This window comes from Pelodiscus sinensis, chromosome 26, assembly GCF_052426305.1.
Source record: "Pelodiscus sinensis isolate ZL-2025 chromosome 26, ASM5242630v1, whole genome shotgun sequence".
In the NCBI taxonomy this organism is placed as follows: domain Eukaryota; kingdom Metazoa; phylum Chordata; order Testudines; family Trionychidae; genus Pelodiscus; species Pelodiscus sinensis.
The window spans coordinates 18,489,582-18,507,926 of record NC_143077.1 but is presented as its reverse complement, the minus strand read 5'-3'; the positions used below and the strand labels follow the sequence as shown (position 1 = coordinate 18,507,926).

Below are 18,345 nucleotides of genomic sequence, written 5' to 3'. Positions count from 1 at the left end.
GCATGTCTCTGGGCCTCTCTGTCAGTGCCAGAGGGGATCCCTCCCCCCCCCCCCATGGCTGGATTCTTCCCTTCCCGAGACATGCAGTCACCATCTCAGTGGGGTGGGAGCCCTTTGATGCTTCGCCTGCGTGTTCCCAGCCGAGAAGGGGCGGCTAATCCCGCAGAAGCAGAGCCCTGCACTTTTGAGTACCTGGACCCAGGGTTTTGCTGCTTTATAGCGGGTGGGGTTAAAATAACGGAACGTCACTTGTCCCACCAATCCCCCAGGACTCACCCCTCTTCTCTGCATTGCGCAGCGTCCGGGGGATACCGCTCCGCGGGGACACTCATGCCCGTGTCCAAGGGGCTGTCCCGTAGCCTATGTCAGTGTGAAAAGCATTAAAGGACCCTGCCCCAGAGGGAGAGCGTCTCTGGGGGCGTTGTCCCGGGATGACTGCAGTGCTTTGTCCACACCAGAGTAGTGAGAGGCAGCCGCAGCCAGGGTTGCCAGATGGTCAATAAAAATACCAGACATACTTGCCATTGCATCACAACCTAGAGTACATCTTATTTAGAAAACTGAGATATTTTCTCAATTTATCTCCTGGACAGAAAGCTCAAATACTGGACTGTCCGGTTCAAACGGGACACCTGGCAACCCTAGCCGCAGCCCCTGCCCGGAAAAGCTCCCAAGCTAAGCACCTGGGGGATTTAGGAGCACCAAGCAGTGGGCACAAAGCACAGTCACACACTTGTGCTCCCAACTCCCTTAGGGCTTTGAAAATGCTCCCCTTAGACGAGTTAGAATCAGTGTCCCCGTTTCACAGACGGGAGCTGAGGCCCACTCAGGGGAGTGGCAGGGCCAAGGGCTCTGCAGCAGACCTGGGACTTGAACCTCAGTCTCCCAGAAGTTCCACAACCAGCCCGCTCTGCTTTGCTAAAGGAGCAGGCGGGACTGTTTGTGCAGGAGGAGCTGGGCTGGCTGGCTGGCTGGGGCAGGCCACAGCAGGGCTCAGCCCTTGGCCTGGCTGAGAGCGAGGAGAGGCCTGCAGGCTGAGGGGCAGTGTGACGGACCGGGCCGTGTCTGGGCACAGCTGAGGGCGTCTGCTCAGGGCGAATTGCTCAAATCCGGGGCTCCTTACAGCCCCCAGACTGGTGACCTCTCCACACAGGCCACAAACCAGTCCCACAGAGCGCTTCAGCTGCCTGCCTGAAGCCTCACGAGCAAAACCCCTCCGGCACCCCAGCAATATCCATGCCCCCGATGGCCCCGGGCCTCATACACCGGTGGGGGTCCTAGCACCCAATCCCACCTACCCCAAACAAGTTCTGTCTGGTCCCAAGAAACCAGCCACAGATCCCTGGTCAATTTACCCTCTGGATCTTACTGAGCTGGTGACTTGCTGACATCTAACTTTCCTAAGTGATTTTTAACTTGTTCTTTGTGTATCCTATCTTCTAAACTTACCCTCTCTCTGCTTGTATTCACTACTTTAGGCACACCTCCAGACTTCTCGGTGAAGACCGAAACAAAGAAGTCATTGAGCATCTCCGCCATTTCCAAGTTCCCTGTTACTGCTTCTCCCTCCTCACTAAGCAGTGGGCCTACCCTGTCCTTGGTCTTCCTCTTGCTTTTAATGTATTTATAAAATGTCTTCTTGTTTCCCTTTATGCCTGTAGCTAGTTTGATCTCATTTTGTGCCTTTGCCTTTCTAATCTTGCCCCTGCATTCCCGTGTTGCTTGCCTATATTCATCCTTTGTTAGTTGTCCTAGTTTCCATTTTTTATACGACTCCTTTTTTATTTTGAGATCATGCAAGATCTCCTTGTTAAGCCAAGCTGGTCTTTTGCCATATTTTCTATCTTTCCTACACAGCGGAATTGTTTGCTTTTGGGCCCTTAACAACGTCCCTTTGAAATACTTCCAACTCTCCTCAGTTGTTTTTCCCTTCAGTCTTGCTTCCCATGGGACCTTACCTACAAGTTCTCTGAGCTTATCAAAATCTGCCTTCCTGAAATCCATTAGCTCAATTGTGCTGGTCTCCCTTCTACCTTTCCTTAAGATCATGAACTCTATTATTTCATGATCACTGTCCCCTATACTGTCTTCCACTTTCAAGTTCTCCACTAGTTCCTCCCTATTTCTTAAAACCAAATCCAGAACAGCGTCTCCTCTGGTAGCTTTTTCAACCTTCTGAAACAGAAAGTTGTCTCCAATGCAGTCCAGAAACTTCTTGGATAGCCTGCGCCCCGCTGTGTTAGTTTCCCAACATATGTCTGGATAGTTGAAGTCCCCCATCACCACCAAATCTTGGGCTTTGGCTAGTTTTGTTAATTGTTTAAAAAAGGCCTCATCCACCTCTTCCACCTGGCTAGGTGGCCTGTAGTAGACTCCTAGCATGATATCACCCTCGTTTTTTACCCCTTTTAGCTTAACCCAGAGACTGTCTACACCGCTATCTCCTACGTTCATCTCCACTTCAGTCCAAGTGTGTACATTTTTAATATACAAGGCAACCCCTCCTCCCTTTTTTCCCTGTCTGTCCTTCCTGAGCAAGCCGTACCCTTCCATACCAACATTCCAATCGTGCGTCCCATCCCACCAGGTTTCTGTAATACCAATGATATCAAAGTTGTATTTATTGGTTAGCAATTCCAGTTCTTCCTGCTTATTACCCATACTTCTTGGATTTGTATATAGGCATCTAAGATACTGATTTGATCTTGCCTCCCTGTTGTGCCCTGACCCTCCTTGCTCCTTCCCATTATAGGCCGTAATCCCCCCCATTTCCAACCCATCTCTCAGTCCCGCACATTCAGCACTTACCTGTGGGCTTTGCTCACCTGTCCCCGTCGAACCTAGTTTAAAGCCCTCCTCACAAGGTTAGCCGGCCTGTGTCCAAACTGAATGACAGGAAATTACCTCTGAGAAATTTGAATGTGTGGAATCCAGGGAGCTCAGGGCTGGGGTGTGTGGGTGTGGGGAGCTCAGGTTAGGGGGATGGAGTGTGAGGATGTGGGGGAGCTCAGGGCAGGGGGGTGGGAAGTTTGTAGATGTGGGGGGGCTCAGAGCAGTGGGATGGGGAATGTGGGAGTATGGGGAGCTCAGGGCGGGGGATGAGGAGTGTGAGGATGTGGGGGAGCTCAGGGCAGGGGGTGGGGAGTGTGGGAGGATGGGGAGCTCAGGGCAGGGGTATGGTGGAGCTCAGGACAGGGGGCTGGGGAGTGTATGGGTGTGGGGAGCTCAGGGCAGGGAGTCCAGGAGTGAGGGGGGGGCGCAGTGCAGGGATTGTGGTGCAGGAGTCAGGGGTAGGTGGGGGGGGGTGTTTGGAGGCTCAGGGCAGGGGACTGGGAGTGCAGCCACTACACTACTTGGCCACCAGATCCCTGGAGTACACTGTGGCTGTGCAGCCCAGCGTGCTGACAGCACCCAAAGCCCTGCCCCCAGCCCGCCAGGCTTTGTGGGGCACCCCAGAGCGGCTTCCTATCGCCCTTGTCTAGCACAACATGGACAGTTGGTTCCCACTACCGTGATCTCCTAGGAGACTGAGACACCATTCTTCCAGGACGGCCCAAGCTGCTGAGGGAAATTGCCCCTCACCATCCCGTCTGTCCAGGTCCCTCTGCCTCTGGGTTTGTTCTTCAAGGGCCAGACGTGTGGGGCTGGGACTGTCCTTGTTCTGTGTTTGCAGAGTGCCCAGCAGAATGAGTGGATGTCATATACCTAGATCTTACCCACAAATCATGCTGAGCCAATCCTTTAGCATCTAACACCTAAAGGTTTATTATTACAATAAAGAAAAGCATGAGAGTAAGGTTGTTAAAGGAATAGTATGTTACATGCACCGAATCTCCCAGTTCTCGATGCAGCCTCTAGCAGAGATGTTACAGCTGCTGGTTTAAGAGTTCTTGTTGCACATCCTAGGGTCAGGATGGGTTCACAGGTCTCTCGGGCTCTTCGATCCCTGCAATGCTGCCTCTGGGATGAAGTGCTGAGCTGAGAACCAAGATGGCATCGACCACATGGCCTATTTATCCCTCCTTCCTGGCCTCTTCTTGGCTGCAGGAGATCACCTGGTCCTCAGCCTCTCTCTGCTGGCCGCTCTTAGGTGTCCGCCCTCATGCTTTAGGTGTGTCCTTGGCCCATTCAGTGCCATTGTCCCACAGGGCCTCGCTAATTAGCATGTCCACAGGCCGGGCTCTGCCCAATGCTCAACCACATGCAGAGAAATATTCAGGATCCACACAGACTACAGATTCCTAACTACACACACAGACGTTATACAACCACATAAATAGCTTACATAGGACTATCAGATAATAAGCTTCTATTCAGCACCCCACATGGCCCCCTTTTCTACCATTTTCTGGGGCCAACACCCCCACCTATGGGTGCAGCAGTGATCTGGCTGCTCCCCTCAAGATCCAGTAATGTGACAGGCAGTGACTGGAGGAGCTGCCTGGGCATAGACTGTAACCCAGGGGCCCACAGTGCAGCAATCATCAGCAGTGTCTGTGTCTCCCCAGCCCCCATTCAGAGCTGAGTACAGGTACCTCCCCAGCCCCCTCCCCACCCCCGTCTCCTGCTCACAGCAGGTCAATAGGGTTCTCCCATTCTTGGGCCTCTGGTTCCCATGCAGCTGCTCCCAACAGGAGTCCCTTGCAGCCCGGCAGGCTGGGGCAGGCCCCATCTCTCCAGCACCAAGGTGATGACGGATACAGACACCAGGAAGAGCGAGACGAGGGTGCAGCCAATGGCCTAGCGGGCAGGAGATGTGGCCGGCCCTGCAAATGGAAAGGACCTGGTGACAGTCGGGTGCAAAGTGGCAAATGGCTCTGCAGTGCCAGCACTAGGCACAGAGCAGCTGCCGTGTAGAGACCTTGGGTGAGTGCCCAGAGGGCTAGATCTACAGGGGATCATGCTGCAGGGGGCATGTTCCCCCGACAGGAGGCCGAAGTGACAGAGGCTGTTGGGGACTCTCCTCCCTTTGCCCAGGTGGTGTTGGAGGAGCAGGGAAGGACCCAGGTTTGCTCAGGCTGCACCAGGACTTGGTGCAAAGGCCTGACAGGAGCCAGCAATGGACACAGCAGCCCAGACCCTCTCGCCTCTCCCCAGTATGGCTGGCAGCTCACAGGGGCGACCCCGCCCTGGGCACGAGGCCTTGGCACCGGCTGTGGGCTCAGGAGGGGGCGGACATGGGACATAAGCGATGCCGAAGGGAGGGGTGTGGGCATTAGAGGCCACTACCATTGCCCCGCCCCCTTCCCCGCACCTACCCCTGCCCCTGTTCTGAGGCCACGCCCCCACTCATTCCACTCCCCCCTCCCTCTGCTGCTTGGGCTCCCCCACCCTCACTCAGGTTCGCTGGCCTGAGGCTGGGGTTACGGTGCAGGATGGCTGGGGAGTGGGGCGCGGGAGAGGCTGCGGGTTGCAGGCTCTGGGACAGGTTCAGGGCAGCGATGGGAGTTTGGGTGCAGACTCAGAGGCAGTTAACTGTGGGAGGAGGATCCAACAGGAGGCTGGGGTTTGGGGTGGGGGGTGTCTACCCCAGCTGCCTGAGAGATACTAGACTGACTCTGGTTTCCTTGTGTCTCCCCGGCTGGGCTCTCACTCCCACTTCTCCTCTCAGGGTCCCTGCCGGCTCCCCTGCTCTATCTGAATGCGTCCCTGGCGCCTCCAACCCCCCCCAAGCCTCACGAATGTGGCCCCGACTGAGACATCTCACTCCCCTGGCACTCCAGCCCCAGCACAGATTAACTCTCCTGGGTTCCAGGGAGAGTGGCATTTGCGGGTCCCTCTCAATCTGAGGGGGGGCCAAAAATGAGGGATCCCCGAAGCTCAGTCCTCCCTGTCCCTTCCCCTCACCTCAGTGAGGCTTGTGGGTTTTGGAAGAAGGGTTTTTGTATTTTGCTTTTCTCGTGTGTGGTCCCCAACTGGTTTTTCTGGGGGTCAGTGGCCCTGGAGACAAAAAAGGTTCCTCATCCCTGCCTTTAAGAAAGAAAACTTTGAAACCCTTTGTGGTAGACAGAAATTAACATTTTACCTTATTGAAAATGAAGTTTCCTAAAGTTAAAACACCTAATCTGTGTAAACATTCAAATTAAACCAGTCACCCAAGCTCCAGCACTAGCACAATGGCGCCGCGTGATGATGCAATGGACGGTGCGCACCCAGGCTCCTCCCCTCAGCTCTCTTCTGCACCCAACCGCCCCGTCCCAGACCCCAAACTCCTCGGTAGAAATGTGGCCCTTGACCACTTGCCAAAATGCCCCCCCCCATTAAAAATTATTGACAAAGCCTGATCCAAATGTTTTTTGAAACGTTATTTAATCCGAATTTAAATACATTCTATACAATTGGGAGGGTTGGGGGGAGGGGGACGCAGCTGCTGGCTCCTCAGCTCCTTGTGCTCTCACTGGCTGTCTTCCTGCTGCAAGGGAAGCAGAATCCGTCACATTCATCCCTGGGGACTCAGGGGTACTGGGCCCCCCCAGCATTTCCACCCTCCTCCCCCCTGCGCTGAGACTTGTTCTGCTCTCTGGTCACCCCCCGTCAGGCCCGCAGGGTGAGCTTCTGACCCACCCAGCAGGGACGTGGGGTGGGGGCAGCATGAGGAAAGGGGCGGGGGACTCCCTGAGGGGATGGGAAGGAGACCCCGGCCCTGCCCCGCTCTCCTGCATCTGCTCCGGCTGCTCACCATGTATCCCAGGAGCTGATGGGCCTGCCCATGCAGGGCGTGGGCCAGGACCAGCCCGGCCTGGCTGGGGCGCCTCAGGGGGGAGCGGGCAGCGAGCAGAGCCTTGTCTAAAAAGCAGTTCTCCTGCTCTGGCGTGAAGAGCTGCCCAAAGACCTGAAATCAAGAGCACGGGAGGTTTCAGCTGACGGCCCAGAGCCCGGCCCCAACTCCTGGGGCTAAAACAGCTTCCTCCTTCTGCAAACTCCCTTCCAGACCCTGCACCCAGACGCTCTCCTCACCCTGCACCCTAACCCCTGCCCCAGGTCACACCTTCCTCCTGCCCCCAAGACCCTCCCAGACCTCACCCCCTCCGCACAACAGAGCAGCCCTAGGCCACTGGCCAACATCTTGGAGCGACCTCCATCAAAAAGTGTTGCCCCCCCGCCCTGCTTCCCCTCCTACGGGAGATCCGGGGCAAGGTGCGGCGCTGCCCCTAGGAAGCGCCGCCCCTTTGAAACGCCGGGACAGCGTCACAAAGGGGCAGCGCCGCCCTGTCCACGGCTCGAATAGTCGAGGGAAAATGCATCGACCATTCGATCAGCGACTCCCCGCTCCCACCCCGCGTCCTACCCGCACGAGGGCCCCAGCCAGCCCCACCCCCGAGCCCTGCCCTGCCCTGGCAGCGCGTCCTTACCTCTCCCACCCGCACGGTGTTGCTGTGCGCCAGGACCCATCTCTCCTTATAGTAGTGCCTGCACCACAGGTCCTCTGCCTGGTGGATGTTGAGGCCTGCAAGAGACAAACCAGGGTGATTCTGCTGGCAGGTCTGAGCCCTTCCCCTCCCACGGGTCCCTGCAGGCATCCCTGGGCAAATGGAGGGGCACAGGGGGCAGAAGGGGAACACAGAGGGACGCATCCCCCCTTGGGCCAGTCTGGGGGAAAAGGGCTGGGTCCCCTCCCCCCGCCGCCGGCACCCTCAGGGTGTCCCTGGGGCCCAGGTCCCGGCTGGGTTCCTTACCCCTGTGGTGCAGGAGGAGTCGGTACAGGCTGTGCACCCCCTTCCGGGCCAGCCGGCTGACGTCTTCGGATGGGTCCGAAATAAAAAGGCCCAGCTGGGCCACGTGGTGACCCATCCTCGGCCAGTCGGCGGAGTTCTGAGGGGAGAGAAGAGGGGGGGTCCCTCAGCATCCTGGGGCTGCACGTCCCATGCTAACGGCCGCCGAGGCGGTTCTGAGCTCGGGGACGGACAGAGACACCTCCCGGGGCGGGGCGGGGCGGGGCGGGGCCGGCCTTGCGAGGAGACAACCCTGAGCAATGGCCCCGACTGAAGGGTCACTCCGGGGGTGGAACAAGGGGATCCACTGACGGCCACTCCCCAGTCTGGGGCCCAGGTGCCCCCCGGAAAGGCCCAGGGTCGCCCCTCCCCGGGGAAAGGAGAACGCGGCCCATTCCCGGCCCATTCCCAGCTCTGCCTCCCGGGGACGCTCCCAGCCCCGCGCCCTGCAGCCCCAGACCCCCCGGCTCCGAGGTCACTTACCTCAAACCCCGGGAGGGTGGTGGCGACTCCCAGCAGGGCCGTGGTGCTGCCAAGGGCCCTGTCTCGCTCCTGGGGCAGGCGGGACTCCAGCCACGGGCTCAGGTGCTGGGGGGGAAAGAGGCAGGTCAGGACCCGTAGGGAGGCGCCGGTTCTGGGCAGAGCCTGGGGCTCCTCTCAGACTGTGCCCCCCCCCACCCCCAGCCACTGACACAGCTCCTCTCTCGGCCCCCCGAGGAAGCAGGGCCAATGGCCCCGTCCCCCCCACGGGGCTCACCTCCATGATCAGCTGCAGCCTGGCGGTGTCTGGGGACTCGGCGAGGAGGCTTGCCAGTAGGGCCTGGAGGTCGACGGGAAGGGCCCGGATGAACTGCTGCAAGACAAGGGGGAGCCCTGGGTCAGAGGGGGGTTGGGGAATCCAGGCCACCCGCTGGCTCCGGGATGCAGCCTTGAGCAGGGTCTGAGCCACCTCGCAGAGCAGGGAGGAGCCCAGGCTGGGCATGGAAGGGACGGGCCCCCAGGGAGAGCAACGGGAAACCTGGAGGGAAGGATCCAAACCTGCAGCTTCTTCTCTCCCTCTGCCCCCACCCCCACTCCTCTCTGGAGCTCCAGCCCAGCCCGGGAGCAGGGCCCGGAGGGACGTACCTGTGTGTGGATGGGCTCCTGCTGCCAGTCCCCAGACACAGTCTGTCCCACGGCCGCCCTCAGCAGGGGGCTCAGGAGCTGGGCCTGTAGGGGAGGCTGCAAGGTGCTGGCAGGAGAGAGGGGCAGAGACTGTTCATTCAGCAGCAGGGCTGTGTCCAGACTCAGGGGGTTTTTCGGGAAAAGTAGCCTTTTTCCGAAAAAACATCACCTGCGTCTAGACTGCAGTCGCGTTCTTTCGAAATTAAATCGAAAGAACGCGGCTTTTCTTTCCACGGCGGTAAACCTCATTTCACGAGGAAGAACGCCTTCTTTGGAAAGTGCTTCTTTCGAACGAAGGCGTTCTTGAATGGAACTAGGGCTTCTTCCAAAGAGAGCATCCAGACTCACTGGGTGCTCTCTTTCGAAAGAGGCTTGCAGTCTAGACATAGCCCAGGAGACAGAGACTTTCCCACTCCCTGGTCAGGGGATCTGCTCTGGGGGGGAGTCGGCGGGGGGGGGTCGGTACCTGAGGCTGCAGGCGGCGTTGAGGCAGTCGGCCAAGACCAGTGGGGGGGGGGAGTCCTCCATGATCTCCTGTGAGACCCAAGGAGACAAAGGGGCGTGTGAGGCTGGGGCCCCCAAGAGACGCTCACACGGCCAGCGCCCCCACCCAGCAGGATCCAACCCCACTGCCTCCCGCTGGCCTGTAGCCCCCCTGCCCGGCACAGGGCCCCTCCCAGCACCCCCCTCCCAAACCGGGACCAGCTCAATCCTTGTCCCCAGGCCGTCTCCTGCCCCTCACTGCCCTGGTGACCAGCCTCTGAACCTCCTCATCCCTGCTCCCCAGGCGCATCCTCAGCAGCCCGCTCTGCTAACCTTCCAGCTCCCCCCCCATGGCCCGGGGAGACCCCTCCCTGTTCCGAATCCCCCTCCCTGTCCAGCACCCCAGACCTGCCCCATTTCTGTGTCCCTTCCTCCTCCAGCATCCCCGCCCACCCTCCCCATGTCCACCTCCCCCTCCCCCTCCAGCACTCCTGGCCCCACCCATCCCATTTCCAGCACCCCCACGCGCCGCCATGGCCCAGGCAGACCCCTGTCCACCCCACGTATCCCCTCCCCTCCTCCCGGCCGCCGCGACTCGCTCACCACGATCCTGGCCATCATGGTGTCCTTGCAGCAGCGCGGCGCCAGGGTGTCCTCGCCCCTTTGGAGGGCGGCGAGGCAGGCGGGGGGGACGGCCAGGAGGAACCGCTGCAGGGCGGCTGGGCTCTGCACCCCAGAGAGAGTCTGTGAGCCTGGGGCCTGCCTGCCCCCCACGGACAGCTGCAGGGCTCAGGCCTCCCAGGAGTGGAGGTGGGAGCTGCCGGTTGTCCAAGCACCCACACTCCCCCCCCAACTGCTTCCTCAGGCTTGTGGGGGCCCAGCTGGTGCATGACAAGAGACCTCAGCTTGGGGGGCCCAGGTCATGCAGGAGAAGGGGCCCCAGGGGGATCCCCAGGGACAAGCCCTTCCCGGAGGGGGGGACGTGCTGGGAAGGGGCCGGACAATCTCGGGTCCCCCCCCGTGTGGAGAAGGTTCCTACCGTGTCCCGGGTGTGGAGCTGCTCTTCAATATCATAGATGGCCCCTTCCTCCACCCGGGAGTCCATCCGCTCCTGGCAGAGCTCCGCCGAGGCGCAGGGGGGCTCTGTGCGGGAGGGAAGGGACCAGGGTGACTCCAGCGGCCAGCAGGGGTCACGCGCCCCCATGTCAGGGACCCAGGGCAGGTTTGGCCCCACACGCCCCTCGCAGGGACCCATCCCCCTTCCACCCTCACATCTGCCAACGCCCTCAGCAGAGCCCCCACCAGGAACAAGAGAGCCAAGCAGCAGCTCCCGCCCCCATCCATTGCCCTGGCTGCGGGGCAGACACTGGGGCTGCCCCCCCGTGTACTGGGTGAGCCCCTGGGCCCAGCATGTTCACGGCCCCTCACCTGGGTCTGAGCGGCTGCAGGAGGTGGCCCGGCTGCAGCTGGAGGCCCAGGCGCTGCTGCTCACTGAGCTGGACCCACAGCTGCAGGGGCTGGTGCGGAGAGGCTGGGGGCTCCCGGAGACTGGCAGGTCCCCGGGGGCCGGGCAGGGCGATGCCCCCTGGTGGTAATGGGGGCTGGGCTCCTGGGGCAGGTGTTTCTCTCCACAGAGGAGGCCCCAGAGCCACCCTACCCGGCTGCCCCGCTGGGCTGGGTCCCGCCTTCCCAGCCGCCTCTGGAGCCAGGTCCGGAGGGGCCTGGCCGGTGGGCGAGTCGCCCCAAGCTGGTGGGAATCAGCTTCCCCGCCCGCGGGGACAGAGGAGCTGCTTCCCACCGGCCCTGGGGCCATCTTCAGGGCTTTCCGGAACCACAGCCTGATGTGTTTGGCCATGCTGCAAATGAGGGGAGCAAAGGGGAGCTTGGGGCGCAGCCTGCAGAGCGAAATCCAGGGGTTCCAGCTCCCCAGAGCGACTGCCCCCAGCCCCCAAATGGCCCCTTGCTTATCGGCTCGGTCTTGCACAGGCACTGCAAGGACCTGAGTCTCCTGCCCATCAACAGCCCCTGCTCGGCCAATCAGGGGAGAGTCTAAGGTGTGGGGGGGGGGGGTGGAGCGTTCTCCCCAAAGACACCGGCATAGACCTGGTCCAGCCCCACCTCCCCAGTCCCCACAATGGGGGCTGCATCCCCCGCCCCATGGCTCCTGCAAACCACCCCCCCTCCTTCAGCTAGTCTGTTGGGTCACAAGCTGGGGGGGCAGCAGGGGAAGGTCACAGAAGAGGCAAGAACAGAGCAGAAATGTGGGCGGGAAGGAGGAAAAGGGAAACCAACCAGGAGAAAGCCCCAGTGGCGCTAAGGACACAGCCCAGGTGAGGAATCACCTTCTGGCCCTTGACCGAGGGCTGGGCCTGCCTGGAACCCAGCCGGCCCCGGGCGGGATCCAAACCCCTGGGGGCTCTTACCTTCTGCAAAACGCTGTCCGGATGTGGAACTCACAGAGGACAAAGCAACTGTGAGCAGGAGACGCACCAGAGCTAAAGCAACCGGGGGTCTCCAAAGTCCCCTGGGCCCGCCCCCCCCTTTTCTCAGCCTGAGATGTGGGTTCCTCTGTGAGGTCACCACCTCCCCACCTGCCCTTTGCCTGATCTGCTGAGGGCTGCCCAAAGCCCCTGTGAGGTCACTGCCCTCCCCACCTCACCCTGCCAGGCAAATGTCCTGCCTCTGGCCACCCCTCTGGGAAGTTGGAGCCATTCCTAGGGGTCCCCCCCACTCCCTGACTGGGCATCCTGCAGCCAGCAGCTCCAGTAGCCCCATAGGCTGCTCCCTGCCCTACGCTGCAGACTTCTTGCACAAGAACTGTTTCACACCGGAGTTCTTGCGCAAAAGGTCTCGTGCAAGAGCACCTCCACCCTGCCATGTGCTTTTGCACAAGAGTGTCCATGGCATTGTGAACGCTTTCTCGTGCAAGAAAGCTCTGATGACCATTTTAGCCATAAAAGTGTCTTGCTCAAGAAGCCCCTGGTGCCCGTCCACGCTGCCTTCTTGCACAACAGCTCTTGCACAAAAGGGGCTTATTCCTCGTGGGGAGAGGAATAACTCCTGTGCAAGAAGCCCTCTTTTCTGATGCTTTACTGCAAATTTACTTGCACAAGAATTCACGTGCAGTGTAGACGCGCCACAAGTTTTTGCACAAGAACAGCTGTTCTTGAGCAAAATGCCTGCAGTGCAGACGTGGCCTTGGTGTCACCCAGCACTGGACTTCCTGGCCAGGAGCAAGAGTTAGAGCCTCCCACTCGCCCCGCTGCCTCTCACAGGCTCCCGTCCGGCCCCAGCCCTGGGCTTTGCCCTAGCGCATCCCAGCAAGGCCTCTGGCCTGCACTAGACCCATTGACATGTGGAGACTCCACCACTGCCCTGGGGCGCTTTTGTCTATGAGACTCGGACTCACAGCTGAGCATGGAGCCCGATTTTAGTTCGAACTAGCGGGGTAGTGTAGACATACCCCCTGAGACTCACTGGTGCTGGCTCACCCCCTGTCCTGCTCGTGGCTCCGTTGTCCTCCTCCCCACAGCCCCCCCCCAGCTCTAAATGCTGCTCACATCAGTTCCCCTTCCCCGTGGCCAGGCCCTGCAGGGCTCTGGGGGCTGGTTTGCTGCCCTCAGCCCTGCAGTAGCCTGCTCCCCAGTTTGCAGCCCCTCCCATCATGCGTGGGGTCTCCTGGTACCGGAGGGAGGACGGGGGCAGACCAGGAAGGTTAATTTGATGTTGCAGCGGCAGGAAGAGGAGGGGTGGCGCAGAGGAGCTGTCAGTACATTATCCCAATACGCCATCCCAGTGCAGGCGTCGCACTCAGCTCTACCTGCAGAGGAGTCTCTATCTGCGCTGAGCAGAAAGGGGGTCTAGGACACACACACAAGTAGCCCCAGAACCACGCAGGAGCAGAGTCGTTCTGCGAAAGGGAGAGGTTTATTGGGTCTGCGAGGGCGGCCGTAGGGGGGTGTTGTGTGTGTGCCACTCATCTCCGTCTGGGCAGCGGCACCGGTCGGGCTCACAACTGGGCACAGGACCCGACCACGGCACCATCGATCTCCAGTGTATCGATCTGCTGGAAGCCGCGGCAGAGCTGAATTGCAGAACGGCTGCCCATTGGCAAAGACCTTGAAATGCTGGTTCCTGCAGCCGATGGAGAGGAACCCACTCCTCCTGGGGGGAGGAGCAGCCAAGAGAGGGACCCACTCAGACCGGTCTGGCAGCGTGACGTAGTGGAACCAGCGCTGCCTAGGTAGGGTTTTACCTCCCCCCAGTCTGCTTCTGAGACTGAGTTTCCCCCTCTGCCCCATGGGCTAACAACAAGGCACTTTACAAACATTCTCTGTGTCATCGGCATTGTATGAAGGGGGAAACTGAGGCATGGAGCGGCATCTGATTTATATAGCTCAACCCAGTCCCCACCCCTCTCGGTCTGCAGGAAAAGAAGCCAAGTGCTCTTGTTCCCACTACTCCTCCATTCCCCTGCTTCCACCTGATGTCAAATACACAAAGCTCACTACTTCTTCTTTCCTGCACTTAAGCCAAGCAGATCAGGATGGGGAGGAGACATGAGGGAGCCCCCAGGCTCTTGCTCTCTCTCGCACATACACACACATATATTACTTTAGAAAATGCCAGGTGTGAGCTAGAGGAGAATCTCCATTAACTGTTAGCACTATAGGGCATATGATACATACATAAAGCATTTACAGTCCATCCAGCAGAGGGCAACAATACACCCCGCACACATGTAGCTCCCCCTCCTTTTCCAAATGCCCCAAGATTTAAACTACTGGAGACTACCCATTAGCTGCTAGTTGTATAGGAACTATGGGTATGTCTACACTACAAAGTTAATTCGAACTAACAGCCGTTAGTTGGAATTAACTTTCATAGGTGCTACACATACAAACCGCTAGTTTGGACTTAATTCGAACTAGGTAAACTTCATTCTACCAGGAGTAACGTCAAATTCGAATTCAGTAGTTGGAATTAAGGGCTGTGTAGCCACTTAATTCGAAGTAGCTGGAGGCCAGCACTCCCCAGGTTCCCCTGGTGGCTGCTCTGGGCCAAACCAGGAAAACTCCTCTCCTCTCCCCAGCCCTGGGGCCCTTAAAGGGGTAGACTCTGGCCAGACGGCACTTGCCAGAGCCAGCCCTGCCAGCAGTCTCTGCCCCGAACCAGGGGCTGCAGGATGAGCCAGGCAGCCAGTGCCAGCGAGCCGTCCCCCCGCCCAGTCCCCCAGCACCCAGGGGCCAGCCAGGGGCCGTAGATGGCGCGCACCCTCCTGGTCTAGTGTGGAGGTCATGGACCTCATTGAGGTTTGGGGGCAGGGCCCCAGCGTCCATGATCTCTGTACTAGGAGGAGGAACGTGGCCGTCTACGGGCGCATAGCGGCCGCCATGGCCCGAAAGGGACACAGGCCACCCAGGAGCAGGCGAATCCTGGTGTTCTGGCTGTGGGGGAAAAAGACAGCCACAAGATGGCGTTTGGAGTCACACGGGCGAGTCGCCTGTCCAAGCGGGACCGAGTCCCTTCCAAAGAGAAACCATGGCAGCCATGCAAGTCCAAGGCTGCACAGGAAACCTCAGGAGCTGCGACTGGGGCTCAGTTCGCGCGGCCACGCTTCCCAGGGGAGGCATGAGACAGGCCCAGAGGTCTGCGCAGCAAACAGGCCCGCAGGAGGGAGGCGGCTAAGAACCCGCGCGGCTCGTGCGTTTCTCCCTCTCAGCTGGCGTAGAGGCGGGAGGGGAACGACACCTGCCCGGCTGGAGCTTTTGCGCTTGGGCTCGGGGCTTAAGCCCCGAGGCCGAGGCCCCGGCGCGGTTGCTGGGAGACGGGCTCCTGTGGCACGGCACGGCCCCTGAACCTTGCCGGCCACAAGGTGACCTCACCGAGGCCGAGAGGGATGGCTTGGAGGTGGCAAAAGGGAGCCCGCTAGCAAGCGCCAGGAGGCCGAGCGTAGCCACGTCCCCGGGTGGGCTCGAATCACCATCCTTTCGGTTAACAGCCGAACGCGCTGACCCATTGCGCCACAGAGACCTCGAAGGGCTTTCCGAAACGCTGCCTAGCAGCCTGCTCCTCTGCCTGGCCGTGCCAGTGCAGCCCAGGTGCTAGAGTGGATTGCGGGCAGTCTAGCCCCAAGGGAGCAGAGTGGCGCAGCGGAAGCGTGCTGGGCCCATAACCCAGAGGTCGATGGATCGAAACCGTCCTCTGCTACGTGTGGGCCGGCCTCTTTTGACTCCGCGCCTTCACTCCAGGCTGCAAGTAGCTAAAGGCCAGGCCAGGATGCTGCCTGCGGGGAAGCTCTCGGCAGCCCCCCGCTTCCTGTGTGGGAGGCACGGAGGCCTCCTCTTCTGTCCTCAGGCAACAGGGCTTCCTCCTGCCCTTTTCCCACCCACAAGCGCCGCCGGGACCCGCTCAGGGAGCGCGCCAGGGAGGCTCTCCAGACGCTCGTGGAACAAAGCACTTCTGGACCACGCTACCCAGAGCCTTCATTCAGCCCTAGACAAAACACCTAGACAGAGAGCTGCCACAGCATCAACACTGGCCTTGCTCTACTACTCCGAGGCACGCCAAACCCCTCACAAAGAGAACTTCTGCCTTCGCCATACTGCTCAACAACAGGACACGCGAGCAATTCCCTCCGACGCGCCGCTTCTCCCGCATCGCCACCACCCACGCTCTTTAGGCACACGCCGGCTGACCAAAACCCATCTCATCCCATCAAAAGCTTCTGCCCAGCCCAAGAGGACCAGCTACGTTCCCGGCTCAATTCATCCCTTACAGTCAGAGCCAAAAATCACCAGCTGACGGTCCTTCAGAATCCTCAATGGAAAGGGGGAGAGGGAATTGTGGGAGCACTCGCCACGTTCTCGGTTGAGGCTTGCAGCAGTCATGGAAGAGAGAGCTGGCTTCGGTCAAGTCTCGGGAGTACGGCCACGGCTTGGACGGGTCCTTCAGTCCTTGGCTCAGAGCTTCGGTTGGTAGCCCACATCCTCCCGAGGTAAAAAAGCAGGAGGGCTTTCCTTCCAGGGCCTTTTGCATCTTCTGCCGTGGGAGCACCTGAAAGTAAAACAGCTGCGGCAGGCGTACGCCATGGCCACCAGGGGCGGCGCCGCAGCAGGGGCTGCCACCTGCCCCTACTTCCCTGCCCTCGACCGACTCTTGGGGGGCGGGGCGGTCCGTGCCAGCCCGGGAGGCAGCGAGCCGGGACTGGAGGGCCCTGACCTGGGCACACCGGAGGGGCCACCACAAGGAGTTCCAGCACTGGAGTCGGCAGGGTCATCCAGGGAGACCGTACCGGGGAAGTAGTTCGAATTAAGTAGTTTGGGGGAGGAGGCGGGAGGGAGACCAGGGACCGCGCACGTGGGCCATGCCTCCCACGGATCACACAGACACCTGTGCACGTGCAAGCACATGCCATGCCACGCTCCAGCTGCGTGACACCCAGGGGCCGTGGCCCAATAGGCACATGCATGTCTGAAGAGACCTGACATGCTCCTGACCCTGGGGCGGTACCACAACTTCACGAGTTTTGCTTACAACACACCTGTTGATACAACCTAGAATCATATTTGCTTTTTTTGCAACAGCATCACACTGTTGACTCATATTCAACTTGTGGTCCACTGTGACCCCTAGATCTCTTTCCACCATGCTCCTTCCTAGACAGTCGCATCCCATCGTGTATGTATGGAACTGATTGTTCCTTCCTAAGTGGAGCACTTTGCATTTCTCTTTATTAAACCTCATCCTGTTTACCTCTGACCATTTCCCTAACTTGCTAAGGTCATTTTGAATTATGTCCCTCTCCTCCAAAGAAGTTGCAACCCCACCCAGTTTGGTATCATCTGCAAACTTAATAAGCGTACTCTCTATCCCAATATCTACATCATTGATGAAGATATTGAACAGTACGGGTCCCAAAACAGACCCTTGAGGAACTCCACTTGTTATCCCTTTCCAGCAGGATTTAGAACCGTTAACAACAACTCTCTGACTACGGTTATCCAACCAATTATGCACCCACCTTATCGTGGCCCTATCTAAGTTATATTTGCCTAGTTTATCAATAAGAATATCATGCGAGACCGTATCAAATGCCTTACTAAAGTCTAGGTATATGACATCCACCGCTTCTCCCTTATCCACAAGGCTCGTTATCCTATCAAAGAAAGCTATCAGATTAGTTTGGCATGACTTGTTCTTCACAAACCCATGCTGGCTATTCCCTATCACTTTATTACCTTCCAAGTGTTTGCATATGATTTCCTTAATTACCTGCTCCATTATCTTCCCTGGGACAGACGTTAAACTGACCGGTCTGTAGTTTCCTGGGTTGTTCTTATTCCCCTTTTTATAGATGGGCACAATATTTGCCCTTTTCCAGTCTTCTGGAATCTCCCCTGTCTGCCATGATTTTTCAAAAATCATAGCTAAAGGCTCAGATAGCTCCTCTATCAGCTCCTTGAGTATCCTGGGATGCATTTCATCAGGACCTGGTGAACAGTGGGATGGGGAATGTGGGAGTATGGGGAGCTCAGGGCGGGGGATGAGGAGTGTGAGGATGTGGGGGAGCTCAGGGCAGGGGGTGGGGAGTGTGGGAGGATGGGGAGCTCAGGGCAGGGGTATGGTGGAGCTCAGGACAGGGGGCTGGGGAGTGTATGGGTGTGGGGAGCTCAGGGCAGGGAGTCCAGGAGTGAGGGGGGGCGCAGTGCAGGGATTGTGGTGCAGGAGTCAGGGGTAGGTGGGGGGGGGGGTGTTTGGAGGCTCAGGGCAGGGGACAGGGAGTGCAGCCACTACACTACTTGGCCACCAGATCCCTGGAGTACACTGTGGCTGTGCAGCCCAGCGTGCTGACAGCACCCAAAGCCCCGCCCCCAGCCCGCCAGGCTTAGTGGGGCACCCCAGAGCGGCTTCCTATCGCCCTTGTCTAGCACAACATGGACAGTTGGTTCCCACTACCGTGATCTCCTAGGAGACTGAGACACCA

General features: G+C 59.1%; 1 non-coding gene across 1 annotated transcript; it reads left to right on the top strand.

Annotated features, from left to right (window-relative positions):
* Positions 1-15,497: 15,497 nt before the first annotated feature.
* Positions 15,498-15,569, top strand: TRNAM-CAU (transfer RNA methionine (anticodon CAU)). The gene has a single exon. It is a non-coding gene; the product is annotated as a tRNA-Met (tRNA).
* Positions 15,570-18,345: the final 2,776 nt, after the last annotated feature.